The 15,547-nt window shown below is 50.0% G+C and overlaps 1 protein-coding gene across 4 annotated transcripts in view; it reads left to right on the top strand.

The window, feature by feature from the left end:
* The first annotated feature begins 12,016 nt into the window (after positions 1-12,016).
* The window catches only part of RAPH1 (Ras association (RalGDS/AF-6) and pleckstrin homology domains 1), a 403,562-nt gene continuing 400,031 nt past the window's right edge, over positions 12,017-15,547 (top strand). The window contains exon 1 of one of the 4 annotated variants that reach the window (XM_086955298.1): positions 12,017-12,339. The gene's annotated coding sequence lies outside the window, so the exon portion shown is untranslated. The remainder of the gene's footprint in view (positions 12,340-15,547) is intronic. The other 3 variants (XM_086955299.1, XM_086955297.1, XM_086955300.1) reach the window with 3 other exon arrangements.

Genomic DNA, 15,547 nt, shown 5'->3' with positions numbered 1-15,547 from the left:
AATATTCACAGAGTGCGCGAAAGGAGGAAGAAGGCGCTGCGAGGGGATAAAGAGAAAAAGAGGGGAAGGGAAACAAGAAAAAGTCAAAAGGGATAGTTAAGAGGGGAGAGGGTGGGAGGAGACACACGAGTAGAAAGAGGGAATATGGAGATACACGTGAATGAGAGAATTAAAGAAGTGGGGACTGGTTGAAAGAGAGAAAGTCGTGGCAGACACGTCGAATGAGGGGTGCGGAGAGGCAGGTGAGTGCGTGTCGGGGGGAGAGAAAATGAAGAGCGGTTTATGGAAAGAGGGAAAGGGCAGAGCGCGAGGTGCTGTGAGAATGAGTGACAGAAGAAAATAAAAGGCTGCAAGAGAGATAAAAAAAAAGGGAGACACAAGAAAGGGAGCGCAAAGAACGCAGTCGCAAGTATCAGGAATGGGTTTTAAGAAAGGTAGAGACGGGCCAACGTGATAAAATGGACGACATATTGTAGAAAGGACCTGGTAGAGGGAGAAAGATGGTCCTGGGAGAGAGAAAGGAAGGAGAAGGAGAGGGAGAGATGACCAGGAGCCGGTCATAGGAGAGAAATAAAACGGACAGTGGGAATATTTAGACTAATAAAGGATCGAATGGATGGGTGGAAGAGACGACAGCGACTTCAAGAGGAGGAAAAAGTGGAAAAAGAAAGAGAGGGCTGAGGCAGGAAGAGGCGAGCAGAGGGCTAGCTTTCAGTGCACAGCTGATGCAGTGACACTCGGATTAAAGCTATTATTACTACGTCACTTGGGGCTGGGGGGCAAGTAACCCACGACTACATTATGACCCATAGCACTCTGGATACGAAACAGCAGGGAAAGTGGCGATAGGTGTGGTGGAGGGGGGGGAGGGGAGACATGGGAACCAAGAAGGGTGGGCGAATGGGATAAGAAATGGCGTGAAGGAGAGAACGAAAAAAGCGTGCACCAGGTGGAAAGTGAGAGAGAGAAAGAGAATTTACGATGAGGGAAGCGGAGACACTGTGGGGGGAAAGAAACGAGGCCGTAAGAAGGGGCTACTGGGTCAAATGCTAGAATAAAAGAGGAAACGTACCGGGCTAAGGGGTGCGAAGGAGAGACTAGCAAAGACAGAGAAGGGGGGTAGGCAGAGGCAGGAAGGGAGAGCGAGAGACCCTGACATTTATAGGACTAGAAGCTCGGGCATAGAGGGGTCCAGCGGGCATAGAGGGGCCCAGCGAGGCTACCAAAGAGCAGAGGCATGCCGACAAGAATGGCATACACAGGCCGGCAGAGAGTGACTGACGAGAGCACAAGCAGTGGCCCGGAAAGTGAAGGGTGCGGGGCGTCGGAGAACCTCGAGGAGGGAAGGCAGATAAGGGGAGGGGGGAGGAGAAATGCGACACGGCGGGCAGGGGAGGGGGCGAGGGGGGAGGAGAAATGCGACGTGCGGATGAGGGAACTGGAAGGGGGGTAGGCAGAGGCAGGAAGGGAGAGCGAGAGACCCTGACATTTATAGGACTAGAAGCTCGGGCATAGAGGGGTCCAGCGGGCATAGAGGGGCCCAGCGAGGCTACCAAAGAGCAGAGGCATGCCGACAAGAATGGCATACACAGGCCGGCAGAGAGTGACTGACGAGTGGCAATCATTTAACGTAATGGGAAATTCACACGCCCATAGCACCTTTAGACACAACCGGTGTTCTCTTTGATGTCCGAGCGAGGCTTTGTTAAAACATCCGATCACAAGTTAATTTCGGCTTGGTGTCCGAGGGAGACTTTGTTAAAACACCCGATTAGATGTCAATATTGGGTTCTTCCCAATTCCTGTCCGACACGCATGCTTATGTAATTTTAAGACTTTGGCTGTTTGAATAAATGTTTTTTGTACTGCACAGTGGCCCGGAAAGTGAAGGGTGCGGGGCGTCGGAGAGCCTCGAGGAGGGAAGGCAGATAAGGGGAGGGGGGAGGAGAAATGCGACACGGCGGGCAGGGGAGGGGGCGAGGGGGGAGGAGAAATGCGACGTGCGGATGAGGGAACTGATGTGCACGCGCTTTTAAGCTCAATGTGCATGCGCATTGAGCTTAAAAGTCACGGGCACTGCAAGGAATCGCCACGATTCCTTGCAAGTTAGTTAAAGAGTGGTTAAGCCCCCATAGTCTCGCAAGCTCGATGCGCATGCGCATCGACAGGCGAGACCTAAAAATGGGCCACATTGCTACATGGGTCTAACTCGGGCACATAACACAGTTGATAGTGAAGTGAAAGTTCACTTACAGTCTCAGTTTTGTATCATCATCATAGCTTTACTTGATTATTAAAAACAATCATGAAAGCAACAAAAAACATACAAATATTGAATACATAAGATATATAAAAACATCCAAAGAGGAGTGTGACCATTAGGTCATACAAGCATTAGCAAAAGAAAAATTAACATTGAAAAGGTTAAAATAACAGTATTTTCCTATGACAAACTGCCCCATTACCCTATCCGACTCAGTTAAATCTCTAGGCATCACTCTGGACAAGAACCGGTCAATGGAGGCTCACATCAAAAACTCTGCTAAAAGTGCACTATTCTCTCTAAAACATCTCAAGAAACTGAAACCTTTCCTACCCCACGATGACCTCAAGACAGTAGTCCAATCCCTAGTTCTCTCTAAAATCGACTACGGGAACGCCATCCAGACTGGGACTCCAAAAGCTCTGAGGGCAGTGCTGAACATGTCCACCCGACTCGTATCCGGAGTCAAAAGATTTGAACACATCACTCCAGCTCTCAACTGCTTCGATTGGCTCCTCGTGGAAGGGAGATGTATTTATAAACTGGCCTGCATCACACACAAAACCCTTCACTCTCCTGACCCCAACTACTTAAATAACAAACTGAGTAGAGCAGGTCAATCCAGAACACTAAAAAGCTCCAACTCACAGAAAACCATACCCAACGCCGATTGTTTTCGGGCAACGTGCCCAGGATTTGGAACGGTCTCCCTGGAGTCCTCAGATGCAACCCCTCCTTCTCCTGTTTCAAAAGGGACCTGAAACTCCATCTCCTTAACAAATACTTTCATGACCAACGTCAAATAACCTAGTCCTCCTTATCCGAGTTGTCTCCTCCCTATCTGGACATTCAAAAATAGTGGTGACCGGACTATGTCACTCTTGCCTATTTCTTTTATTGCTCTCTCCCCCTTCTCTCCACTGCATATTTACCTACCATGCTGTATTTTGGTTCTTTGGTTTGCTTCCTTACTTCCTACTATGTAATGTAATATCCTTCTGCTGTTTACTGTGTGTTTATAAAGCCCTCTGATACCTATGGGTCAAGCTAGCGCTATATAAAACTTTAAATAAATTCTGGCTGTGGGTTTACCCTGTATAACCAAGCTGTGGCACTTCAGATTCATTGATCCGCATGCAATAATCAAGGACTTAGAGAGGTTAGTTGCAAGATCAAATTTGGCCATAAAATCCACATACTTGTCCAGTAAATGTTTAACTCCATTAGAAGATCTTGCCAGCAAAACGGCATTGTGCGTATATAACAATACAGGGACAGCCTTCTTCTTAATTCTGGGCATGTCTCTAACCTGATTGATACATAAAAATTCAAGCCCATTAAAGCACAGCAAGAATAGTGCAGGGGAAGCGCACATCCCTGTCTCACCTTCCAAGATATACTAATAGGATCTGGGCACTCACCATTTGTACCATAACAAACCGAGACTTCCAGGTCCCAGAGAAGAGCGCACAAAAAGGCAGCCACACCCTGGTCCACCTCCAGGACCTCCAGAATATCTCATAATTTAGATCTCACAACACTGTTGACGGCGCAAGAGAGGTCCATGAAGACCAGGTAGATTAAACTCCCTTTTGTATCACTTTGAATGACATTTTGGAAACTCCCATCTATTTAAAGAACCATGGGGTAATAGAAACATAAAAAAGTATTACTATCCGATAAGCTTCTTTCCTGCCTGCTCTTAACATAGTCACCCAAGGTGGTCTCTGGCTTCAGCTTCTCACCATATATCTCTTTCTTTCAATTCTAAGCTTTTCTGCTAAATTACTTACATAAGACTACCTGTAAAATTAATTTCCTAACTGCAAACACAATTGCCTTTTGCCAAATACAGCACATTGGTGGAAAGTTGTTCATTTGTTCGAGATTTTGGACCAATTTAAGGAACAGGGAGATTATTATCCAATCAGGAGCATCTTTTCTGTCCCTGGGATGCACGATGAGGGTCTGTGGCATCAAATACCTACATTTTGGTTAATGGAAGAACCTTGCTGTGGTTCACCTTGTGTAGAGGCACGAGACAGGGTTGCCTCTTGTCTCCACTAATATTTGGATTGATGCTGGAGCCGGTAGCAACATGGATAAGGGGAGATCCTATAATAAGAGGGCTCCGCTGGACGGAGGATTGGGAGGACAGAATATCGCTCTATGCGGACGATATATTGTTAAAAGTGGCCTCTCCCAGGGCATTGATCGCTAGAATACTCAACATTTTTAACTCCTTCAGTAGATACTCGGGATATACAATTAATTGGACGAAATCTGTAGTATTTGTCCTTAGTGGTCCAAGGCCTAACCTCCCAGCAGCATGTACAGTACAAGTCGTGTCGGAAGGATTTCGATACCTTGGAATATTTGTAAAGCCGAATCCCAATCGATTCTATGACGAGAACTTGATGGGCCCTTTGGCAAGACTCCAAAATGACGTCCAACATTGGCAGGCTCTCCCGCTGTCGCTATTGGGAAGAGCGGCTGTCTTGAAGATGATGGCGCTGCCAAGATTTCTGTATATGCTAAAAAACACCCCATATTGGGTGCCAGAGTCTTACTTTGAACTAATAGAATGGGCAGTCAGAATGCTCCTTTGAGATGGGGGATCCCCCAGGAATTTTAACTAACCCGTGTTGGCTTCGACAGAGGAATCGCCCTACCTCACATAGAATCTTACTATCGGGTGGCCCAATTAGTGAAGGTAAACCAATGGGTACACCAACCATATTCGGAACCGGCCTATAGAATGGACCATTTAAATCTTCAGCCGAGAGGATACCTCTGAGCGCTATACACTGATCCTAGGAGTCATTTTTTGGAGGGCCCAACAGCATTGACAGTGAAAATATGGCACACAACCACCACCAAACTGGAGTGGAAAAATAAAATGACCAAAGCAACCTCACTGTGGGATTCGAAACAGCTGGGCACAATGGGGCTAAAAGCGGGATTTGATAAGTGGGATCTACTTGGAATCTCAAAGGTGGGGGATTTACACACAGGCACACGCATGAAATAATTTAAACAATTGCAAAAATCAAATGATTTAATCCCCAGGGAGGTTTTTTGTTACTTGCGGAATAGACATGTCTTGAGAACGGTGGTGCCTCAGGGAGAGTCCATACCCGAGTCCTCACCACTGGAGTGCCATCTTCTAGAGGAACACCTCACTCGAATAGCAATATCCATGACATGTCAGAAACTGATAAATAACATGCCGGACAAGTTGGTGGGCCTAAGGGACCGGTGGGGACTATATATTGTAGATCTGCAAGAGGAAGACTTGCCGGAAGCCCTAGCGTCCCCCAAGCAAGTGGCCTTTCGGGCCCTGTTCAGATTGATACAGTTGAAATTGCTTCAGAGCATACCTTTCCTGCAGCACACTTTAAAAACTGGGGAGAAAACCAAACACCCTCTGTTATAGAGACTGCAGAGAGGAGGGGTCATTTTTAGGTCTCGCTTACGCAGCACGCATACGCTGCATACGAGACCTTTAGCCGTCGTACAGCTCTTTTTCCAAGCACATTCTCGTGCTTGTGGTGGCATACAGCTTGCAGGAGTGCGCAGCGGCGCGCCACAAGCACAAGTGTGTGCTTTGGAAAAAAGCAAACAGCTGCTGCTTAGCGCGTGCACTCCCCTCACCCCTCCCACTTGTTTTTTTTGTGGTTGTTTGCACTCTCCTGTAGGTGCTTTATGGGATTTTAACATTTACATGTCATTTACTGCTTTTGATCTGCGTTCAAGTATCCTAAACACCACAATAATTAATGCGCCTTGCACAAGATCTAGAATCGCTCAGATTATGGCTTTCCCGACGGGTTCAAGATTTAGTGAGTTATGTCACAGATGACGCATCAGCCTCTTTTGAGCAGCGCTGAAGCAAAAATTGCAGTTCTCGGTCTGTGGGGCATGAGAGGAGTCTTGTTTTTTATTGTTTCCCTCCTTTCCAGTCCCTTCTCATCATTGCTTTCCAAAGTGTGCCTTACTGATTGCACTGCCTTCTCCCATTGCACGTTTTTAGATCGAGTCTGCAGGCAGCGTATGTGCATTGTTGCTTCCCGATGACCTGTTGTGTCTTAAAAAAACACTCAAAAAGTTCCTTTCTTCTTTGTGTTGTCTCTTTGATAAAGAACCTAGACCAAGTACTGAATTCATACATTTAATTATGTGTTCTTCAGCTGGTTGCAATTGGTGTGAGGTACTTGTTTTTTCTCTATCCCACCGCCCCCTTGTTTGTTGCCCCCGTCCTTCCTCCTCCTGCGGTGTTGCTTTTTTATTTTCGTCTGCTCGTGTCCCTTTAATTTTCAGAGGGGCGTTGACTTCACTTACTTCCAGTGAGATGCGCCTATTTCATCTGAAAATCTTAATAAACGGTTATTTCTGTCAACTCCAATATCAACTATAATAAAAAGAAACAAGCATTGGCATAGCCAATAGGTCTCGCCTTTGGGACCTTATAAGTGTTTGGCCATGCAACGGTTGATATTGTTGCACCAAGGATATTGTGCTGCATAACTATATACTTATAAGGTCCCAAAAGCAAGACCTATTGCCTATGCCAATGCTTGTTTCACATCCTGTGGGAGTGCCAAAGAATCAAACAATACTGGGAAGTTGTAATTGCTTGTATGACAAGAGTTGTAGGAATGGAATTAACCCTGGCCCTGAAGTGTTGTATTTTGAATTTATGGGGAGACGCAGACCTGGGGCAGGCAGAGCGGACTTGGGTTATGTGGTGTACTGCTTTAGGCCTAGCAATAAATAGTTTGGAGACCACACGTCACTGTGCTGGTGGTCAGTACACTGCCTGCCACGCCCTGGGCCCTGGGCTATTTATTTACTACAGAGCGTGCCCTCCGTCTCAACGTCGGGCTAAACCAACAAATGCACGCCTGGGGGGGGGCGGAGCATCAAAGCAAAACTGATCTTGGGCTGCCGTGGTTGCGCCCACCTACGGCAACACTACATTCCTCCTTTACGCCAAAATGAAACAAAGATAACCATAACACGAATTATCACAACTTTCAATCACAGTCTCTGGAGATGGCAGAGATGCAAAAAGGAACCGTCTTACTTTTATACAGGAAGAGGTACAGCTCGGACTCTTTCAGCGTCTGCATCGGGCCACAAAGTCTCTGTACCTTTGGGATGGCTTCGGGCAGGGGGCGCAGATTGTACTGGCTTTGGCTGCGCTCGCCTGACGGTGTTGGGGCTGGTTCTCCCGAGTCAGAGTCTTTGGCTTCAGCAGTTCCTGTGGGGCTCGAGGTTACTTGCGACTCATGTCTGCTCGGGGCTGGTGTGGCTAAGTCTATGTCCGGGCCTTCCTCCTCGCTGGGAACGTCCTCTTCTTCTGCTTCCCTTGGGTCCTGGGTCGGTCCTGTGTAAGGTTCAGCAGGGTCAGGGAAAGCATCCTCCTCTCTGCTCATGATCCTTTTAAAGAACGACACGTTTCTGGTGACTTTCTCTCTCCCCCTTACTGCCGCGATCATGGTCCCATTGACATTGGTGACAGTCCATGGGTATAACTCGAAAGGGAGGCGGAATTTTCCCCCGGGATGGCGGTCTCTCACAAGCACACAATCTCCTACCTGGAAAGGGCTGTCTGCCGCTCTTCTCCTCCGGGATGCCTCTTTTTTAGACTTTGTTCGCTGTTCCATGGATAGGTTACAGGGAATCGGAGCTGCTGCCCACATGGGATGGTGTGGGAGAGTGTCCATAACGGCTCTATTGGAGCATAGGCGGCTTGGAGGAATCCCTGTGGTGCAGTGGGGTGTCAGTCTGTATTCTCGTAAGAACTGGAAGAGGGCCAGCTCTACGTTCCGGCCATCTGTCATCGCGATCTGGATGGTCTTATTTAGAGTCCGCATTAGTCGCTCGACTTCTCCATTGGCTTGAGGCCAACTGGGTGTTATTTTCCGGTGTTTGATGCGGTGTGACTGTAGGTACTCTGTTAGTTCACAGCTGTTGAAAGGGGGTCCATTGTCGGTGCGTAACTCTTCTACGAGGCCATGGGTTGCAAAGATCTTTTCTAGCTTTGGGATCACCTCTGAGGCTGCGGTGGAGGGCAGGATCTCGATTTCGGGGTATCTTGAGAAGTCGTCTACCACCACAAACATGTACTTCCTTCCAGGAAGGCTACCAAAGTCTGCGCTGGCACGCACCCACGGGGCTGTCGGCCCTTCCTCTGTGATCACCGGCGCTGGGGGGTTGGGCAGGCCGGTCGCCAGGCACACAGGACACCGTTGGATGACTTCTTCAACTTTCTTGTCAAGCCCCGGGAACCAGAGTTTGTTCCGGATGCGGTTTTTTGATTTCACAATGCCCTGGTGTGCGCCATGGGCCAAAAGGACCGCTTGCTGTGTGAGACTGTCAGGCAGTACCAGGTGTGGGCCTCTCAGGAGACATCCTTCTGGAGAGATGAAAAACTCACTTCGGACTTGGTGGAGTGCTCTTAGCGTTGCTTGGGCCTCCAGGGTGCGGAATGACGCTGGGCTCTGGAGTGGTTTCCAGTTTCCTGACTGGATGGCCTGAACGGCGATCTGTAGGCAGTCATCGTCCTTGGTGGCTTGTATTACATCTCCTAGGGAGATTGGCAACGGTCTCGATCGCTCCACGATCATTCGGACGTACTCCTCCGTGGCGTCAGCTTCCGCGGCTTCTGCTACAGTGACCGATCGGGCATGCCTCGACAGGTAGTCGGCAGGGTTCCTGGTGCCTGGTCGATACTCCACCGTGAACTGGTATTCTTGGAGCTGGAGTACCCACTTCTCGATGCGAGGGGGGGGGGGTCGTGAAGATGATCCCTGGAAGAGTGGGATGAGTGGTTTGTGGTCTGTGATTACCACAAATGGGTGTCCGTATAAGTAGATGTGGAAATGCCGGCCCCCCCACAAGATGGCGATGGCCTCCCTATCGATCTGCGAGTATCGTTGTTCCGTCGCAGTAAGGGTCCTACTCGCATATGCGACGGGGGCCCACTCCCCGCACGGTTGTTGTTGAGTCAGGACGGCGCCTAGGCCGGTCGGGCTGGAGTCCACTACGAGCTGTGACTCGTAGCGAGGGTCGAAGTAGGCCAGAGTTGTGTCTGCTGAGAGTGCCGCTTTGGTTTTCTTGAAGGCTTCTTGCTGTTCTAGCCCCCACTCCCAGGTGGCTGTGGATTCGTGAGATCGCGGAGAGGGCCGGTGAGGTCTGATAGGTCTTTGATGAAACGCCCGCAGTATGTGACCATCCCAAGAAAGCTGCGGACGGCGGTCACTGATGTCGGGGCGGGAGCTTCGTGGATGTCCTTGACTTTGTCAGGGTCCAGTCCCACGCCCTGATCAGAGAATTTGTAGCCGAAAAAGCTGATGTCCTTTCGTAGGAACTCGCACTTTTCCCTGTGAAGGGTTAGACCTCACTCTTGTAGCCTGGCGAAGACAGCTTGGAGGCGTTGGATATGTTCGTCCAGAGTCGCCGCATGGACCAAAATATCGTCACTCACATTTAGCACACCGTCCAAACCTTGCAGGACATTCTGAACAATGTTCTGAAATACCTCTGCTGCACTTGATATCCCAAAATTGAGTCTGGTATATCTCTAAAGGCCGCTATGAGTGGAGAAGGTCGTTATGGGGCGGGAGTCCGGGTGTAGCGGGATCTGGTGGTATCCTGACCTCAAATCCATCTTCGAGAACCACTTTGATCCTGACAATTCGCCGATGATGTCGTCTATGGTTGGCGTCTGATGGCACTCCCTCTTGATCGCGAGGTTGGGGATGCGCATGTCCACGCAGATCCGCACAGCATCAGGTTGTTTCGGTTTCTTGGCTACTACGATGGGCGATACCCATGGAGTGGGCCCGCTTACCCTTTCGATGATCCCAGCCCTCTCGAGCATTCGCAGTTCAGCCTCTACTTTGGGTCGCAGGTGGAACGCGATGCGTCGGTGCCTGAGGGCCACCGGGGCGACTGAGTGATCTATGTGAAGGCGAATGGCGGGTCCTCTCAAACAGCCAATCCCTTCGAACAGGGATGTGTGTTGTAGCACGAGATGGTCAAGGCTGTGGGCTTGGACTGCTAGGGCGAAGTGGATCAGTCCTAGATCTTGGGCGGTTCTGCAGCCTAGCAGGAACCCGGATCCCTCTTGCGACACGTAGATTTTGGTGTGTAGTTGATGGGAGTCATGTGATACTTCTGTCCGGAAGACTCCGCATAGGCGTAGGGGTCGACTGGTGCCGTAGGCGTATACCTGTGCTCTCGTGGGATGGAGCACTGGTGGAGTGTCTAAAGTCCGGTATACTCTGGCTGCCATTAAGTTGATTGTTGCTCCGGTGTCAATCAGGGCCGCCACAGCCTGATCCTGTACGTTTACTGTGCACATGGGTTCTGCGGCTGGTGTAGCGGCCAAGGTGTTGAGCATACGCACGACGTCGACGGAGGCTGCGTCCGCATCGTCATCGTCCATGTCGCTGTTGGTGGATGCGTTCGGCAGTGGCTCTATCTGTCTCACTCTCCGGGGCGGGCCATTGAGCTTTTTCCTCTGTGTTGACAGGCACACGCTGGCAAAGTGGTTGGCCTTTCCACAGGCGCTGCAGATCTTCCCTTGTGCAGGGCATGCTCCATTGTGGGGTGTTGCTCCTCCGCACCATATGCAGGCGCGGTCGTGAGATGAATGAGCTGGGCCTGGTCGTCTTCGTCGGGGTTGCTTTGTGAGTTTGTCGGTGGTGCTGGTTTTGATGGCGCACACTGGTTCAACTTTGACTGTGGCTGCGGGTTTTGGCTCCATATGCGCGGCTCTGGCTTTCGATAGTTCCTTGGGTTACTCTAGGGCTGATGGTAATGAAGTGGAACATTTTTCATAAATGGGGTTCGGATGAACTGCCAACTCAAAGGGAATGTTCACGAAACATAGATTGGTGTATGGTGGCTAGGAAAGCAGTCTATATTAGCTGGGGCTGTCCCAAGAAATGGGGTAAAATCTGGGATAAGTGAAATAAGCACAGAGGGTACCCGTGCACACCAACTGTGGAAGAGACAGGCCGCCCGGTCCCGGCCCCTCCAATAGAGGAGAGAGCTAGCAAAAAGGAAAAAGAAGCTGCTCAATATTATAAGGTATATGTTAAAATTAAAATTGGCCTCGCTGTATAAGACTGTAATGATGAAGAATGCATAATATGGTATTGTCCTGTTGTTGTACTGCTTGATTTCAACAATAAAAAGATGGTTTAAAAAAAACCTACATTTTGCATATCGACTTCCAACATTCAGTAGTTTAAGGCAACACCTTAAAAATGCACTTGCCAATAAAGAAGGCGATAACGTTGAAAGTGGAAATCAGAAGTGTAGAACCGTTCTGTTCATTTTGTGCCCGAACTGCGTGTTGAAAAAAATTTTTTTACCAAATAAAAAGGGCACGGGCATTTTGTGTAATAAAAAAAGATTGTTTTTCTATTTTAGTTGAACGCATTTGGCATGCATATAATATTTATAAGAAAGGAACTTATTACATACATAAAGTAAATAGACTATTCTAGGTTTTAAAATCTTGAGTGTGTCAGAACGTGTATCTCTGCCACTGGGTGTCAGACGCTGGAAGGCCGCGCAAATGCTGCTGCCTGGCATGGTGTGTGCACGGCTGGGCTGCATGTGTTCGGGAGGAGGGGGGGGCTGGGCGTGGAGTGCGGTGGCGAGGGGGCGGTCGCGAGCCCGCACTAGGCCTCGCCTCCCCGCGGTAGGATTGGCCACAGTCTCGCTTCAGGGAGAGGGCGGCGGTGGGCTAGGGGAGAGCCGCCGGATGTGAGGGAGCCCAGGCCGCGGCGGAGGGAGGGATAGACGACCAGGAGGAGGGAGAGGCCCAGTGTGACTCACAGCTCCCGCTGCCCGAGACATTGAGAGACCGCTGGCAGTGGTGGAAGCGACGGACAGGGAGAGAGAGACAGAGGCTTGACCCGCACCGGGCAGCGGCGGATGTATCTGGCAGTGGGGCTGTAGCCCTCCATTCATTCAGAGAGCAGAGGGGAGTGCAGGCCGGAGCCCGCGGCAGAGAAGGGCGCTGCTCCCCGTGCGGCGAGCAGACACCGAGCAAGGTAAGTGCAGATACACCTCTCATGTCACTGCCTTCTGCTAATCACTGCAGCCCCGCCCGGTCTCCCGCACATCCCTTCCGTTATGTCCCTGACTGCCCCCCAAGTCTGTACCCCTCCCACACTCTTACCTCCTCTGGCACCGCACCCACCTACCTACCTGCACCCCTCCCACATTGTCCCCCCTCCCCTGGCATTGCAACCACAGGCACCCCACAGTTCTGCCCTCTCTTCTCTGTGTGCATCCTCAATAACTGCACCACCTTCATCGCCAGCCCTTGCTTCCTTGCCCCTGAGCTCGCCATTTCTCCTAACAGTGCCCTTAACCAGATTACTTCATTCCTCATGCCTGCTCAGTCTACACTCACCCCGACCCCTGCCTGACAGCCCATCCTTCCCTCTCTGACAGTTTAATCCTGACTGTCTCATCCCCCCCATTCTAGCCGCTGCCTTCATGCCTGTCTGCTCAGCACCGCCCTCACTAGCCACTGCCCCCCGCTCCCTGTCCACTGCACCCCCCCCTCCCTGTCCACTGCCCCCCCTCCCTGTCCACTGCCCCCCCCTCTCCACTGCCCCCCCCCTCTCCACTGCCCCCCCTCCCTGTCCACTGCCCCCCTCGCTGTTCTATGGCTCGGTGTCCCACCCATCTCTGCCCGATTGTGTCACTTATCTCTGTTCCATAATGTCCATTTACTGCCCCATTCTGCAAACCCTTACTGCCCTATTACCTCTGCTGCTCAATTCCTTGACCTCTTACTGCCCCAAAACTCACTCATAGCTGTCCACCTCTCCCTCCTGTCAGTCCTATCCCTCCCCCTGTCTGGCCCATCCCACCGTCACCATTTGCTCCACCCTGTCAACCTCCCCTTCGCCCCTCGTCTGCCACATCCGTCTCTCCCTTCCGCCCCATCCCTTCTGCAGCCTCGATTCATCCCTTCACAGCCCCTCGTCTCTACAGTGTCCCCAGTTTTATTCATTCTGTCCCTTCCCATCTTATTCCAACTCCCCGATTGCCCCACAGCCCCCACCCCGTGACTGCTGCTCGCGCTACTTTCTTATACCCCGCTCTCCTCTCTCATACCCCGCTCTCCTCTCTCATACCCCGCTCTCCTCTCTCCATCCTTCGGGAGACACAAGGAGGGCGGCTATATACCCGCTTCTATTGATATTTGTAACGTTAATAGTCTGAGCGGCATGAGTGGACTACTGGTCGGGGCGGCAACAGCCCTTGACAAGGGTTGTGCGTGAAAATCCCCACACACATAACACACTTGCTTGCCTTTTCTCTAGGAGCCGGTGTTGCACTTTCATTTGTTGTTCCTAGGGGTAGGACTCAGAGGCATCGTTTCGTGCAAGCTGTATTTGCTGAATCAGGATATTTTTTCTTTGGTGGCTTGTATTTTTTGTTCTGGGGGAGGGGGGGAGGGTGGTGGTAAGGATGGCTGTACCATGCTTACAAAGGAGTGGTCTCTGATCAATTAAGGCACATGCAATGGTAATTTGGCCAAAATGCGTCCTAGTCTGTTAAATGCAATGCAGATTTAAACCTGCCTGCAGCTGTTTCCAAATGCAATTCAAAACCCTACGTCTTTAATATGATTGAGAATGGAAGCCTTCCCACTTGCATGGCTCTAGGGCGCAGGGGCAATTCTGCAGCATGAAGTAGTGGATTCTTCCCTAAAATACTGCCTCGGTTCCGGCTGCATCCTGCAGGAAACAACCGGGGATTCGACCCAGGCCTGTGGGGAAAAGAAAGGATTCAGACACAGCACAGCCCGCACCTCCTTTTCAGTACCCAATGAAACACGAACGTCTTTCACCTTTGCCATATGTGAAAAAGGTTGCTGTGTATAAAATGTCAATGTCGAATAAAACGTTGTCTATTTATAATTTCTCCCAGTTGTGACTGGTCGGAGAAGTCAGTTTTGCGCAGGATCACTCACATGGCCAAGTGAGGAAGCAGCGATTAGAGCTTTAATGTCTTGGGCCAAAGTTTGTTATTGGCGTGCACCCTAAGACCTGCCGATTATGGTCACCAATTTTTGCAAAAATACTGCCACGGGATATCTACGCATAGATGTGGGGCTTGGGGTACTCTTGCAACCTCATGTTTGGAAAACCAAATGTTAAGATATCATGTGACTGTTGAGCTGAATACGCTTTGCCCATTATTATTGCTAAATCACACTGATTTACTCTGTTCATTGACACGCTAAAGTAAGAGCATGTATGTGGGACCTTGAAGTGGTTATTTTTTTTATCAACACATATGTGGGTGCAGTGCTTAATGTGTAAAAAATGCATGTGCACAAGGTTTTCCTAAGGAGCCTGCTTTTGTCGAATATTGAGGCTCCCTTGTCTTGGCTCCACTTCATGCCTTTTTTCTTCCAGCTCTCTCTTGGCTGCCTCCTTGTCTCGTTATCCCTGCATTCTACCTTTGTCACAGGTTTCCCATCTTTCTCCCTTTTATTCTTTTCTGTATCTTTCGATGGGAATTCCGAACATGACTGAGGAGTCATGGTTCCCAAAACTGCTTGCCAGTGCCCACCTCTTAAACCACCTGTATGGACAAATCACTGGTTGAGAGTGACAGACAAGCATAGGTGCCATATGTGCCTGCTCGGGATTGATTGGAAGCGGTGGTGGTCGCTGAGCCAAAAAAAGGTGGAGAGGCACGCTGTTTGGTGGCCACCCAGAGAGGATTTTAGGGTGCTGCTGACCATTGTTTCTGTCCGACTACAGGGTAGATCCGTCATGGTTTGCTTTTCTCCTCTCAGTGGTTAGGTTTTGCTTTGAAATAAACTTTGGCAAAGAGTTTAGCATCCCAATTTCTTTCCAACGAAATGCCCTACACCATGCTGTCCAGCCCCTTTCCTTCTTCGGAGTTAGTATTCCGAGGATGTCTTGCTCTGCCTGACAATTGACACAAGTACACTGCCTGTCTGGAAGGCTTTCATTGGCACGCAGGCCAGGGAGAGTTGCTTGCTCTGAATAGAAGATCGCGCAGCATGGCGTGGGAAGGGGACAAGGGTGTTTGTGTGTTTGGTAGTCTGTGTTCGTGTGTGGATGCCTTCTTGAATGCAAACGTTGGCAAGGTCTTTTATATGGAATGCTTTCTCCTGCTTGGGTTCACAGGCCCTACTACCAAAAGCAGCACTGAGTTTATAGTGTCACATTAGGTTTCTATACTACCCCCTAAGCCGATATGCTG

The sequence above is a fragment of the Lissotriton vulgaris genome, chromosome 2_1, assembly GCF_964263255.1.
Source record: "Lissotriton vulgaris chromosome 2_1, aLisVul1.2, whole genome shotgun sequence".
Classification (NCBI taxonomy): domain Eukaryota; kingdom Metazoa; phylum Chordata; class Amphibia; order Caudata; family Salamandridae; genus Lissotriton; species Lissotriton vulgaris.
This window is presented reverse-complemented; position numbering and strand designations above follow the sequence as displayed.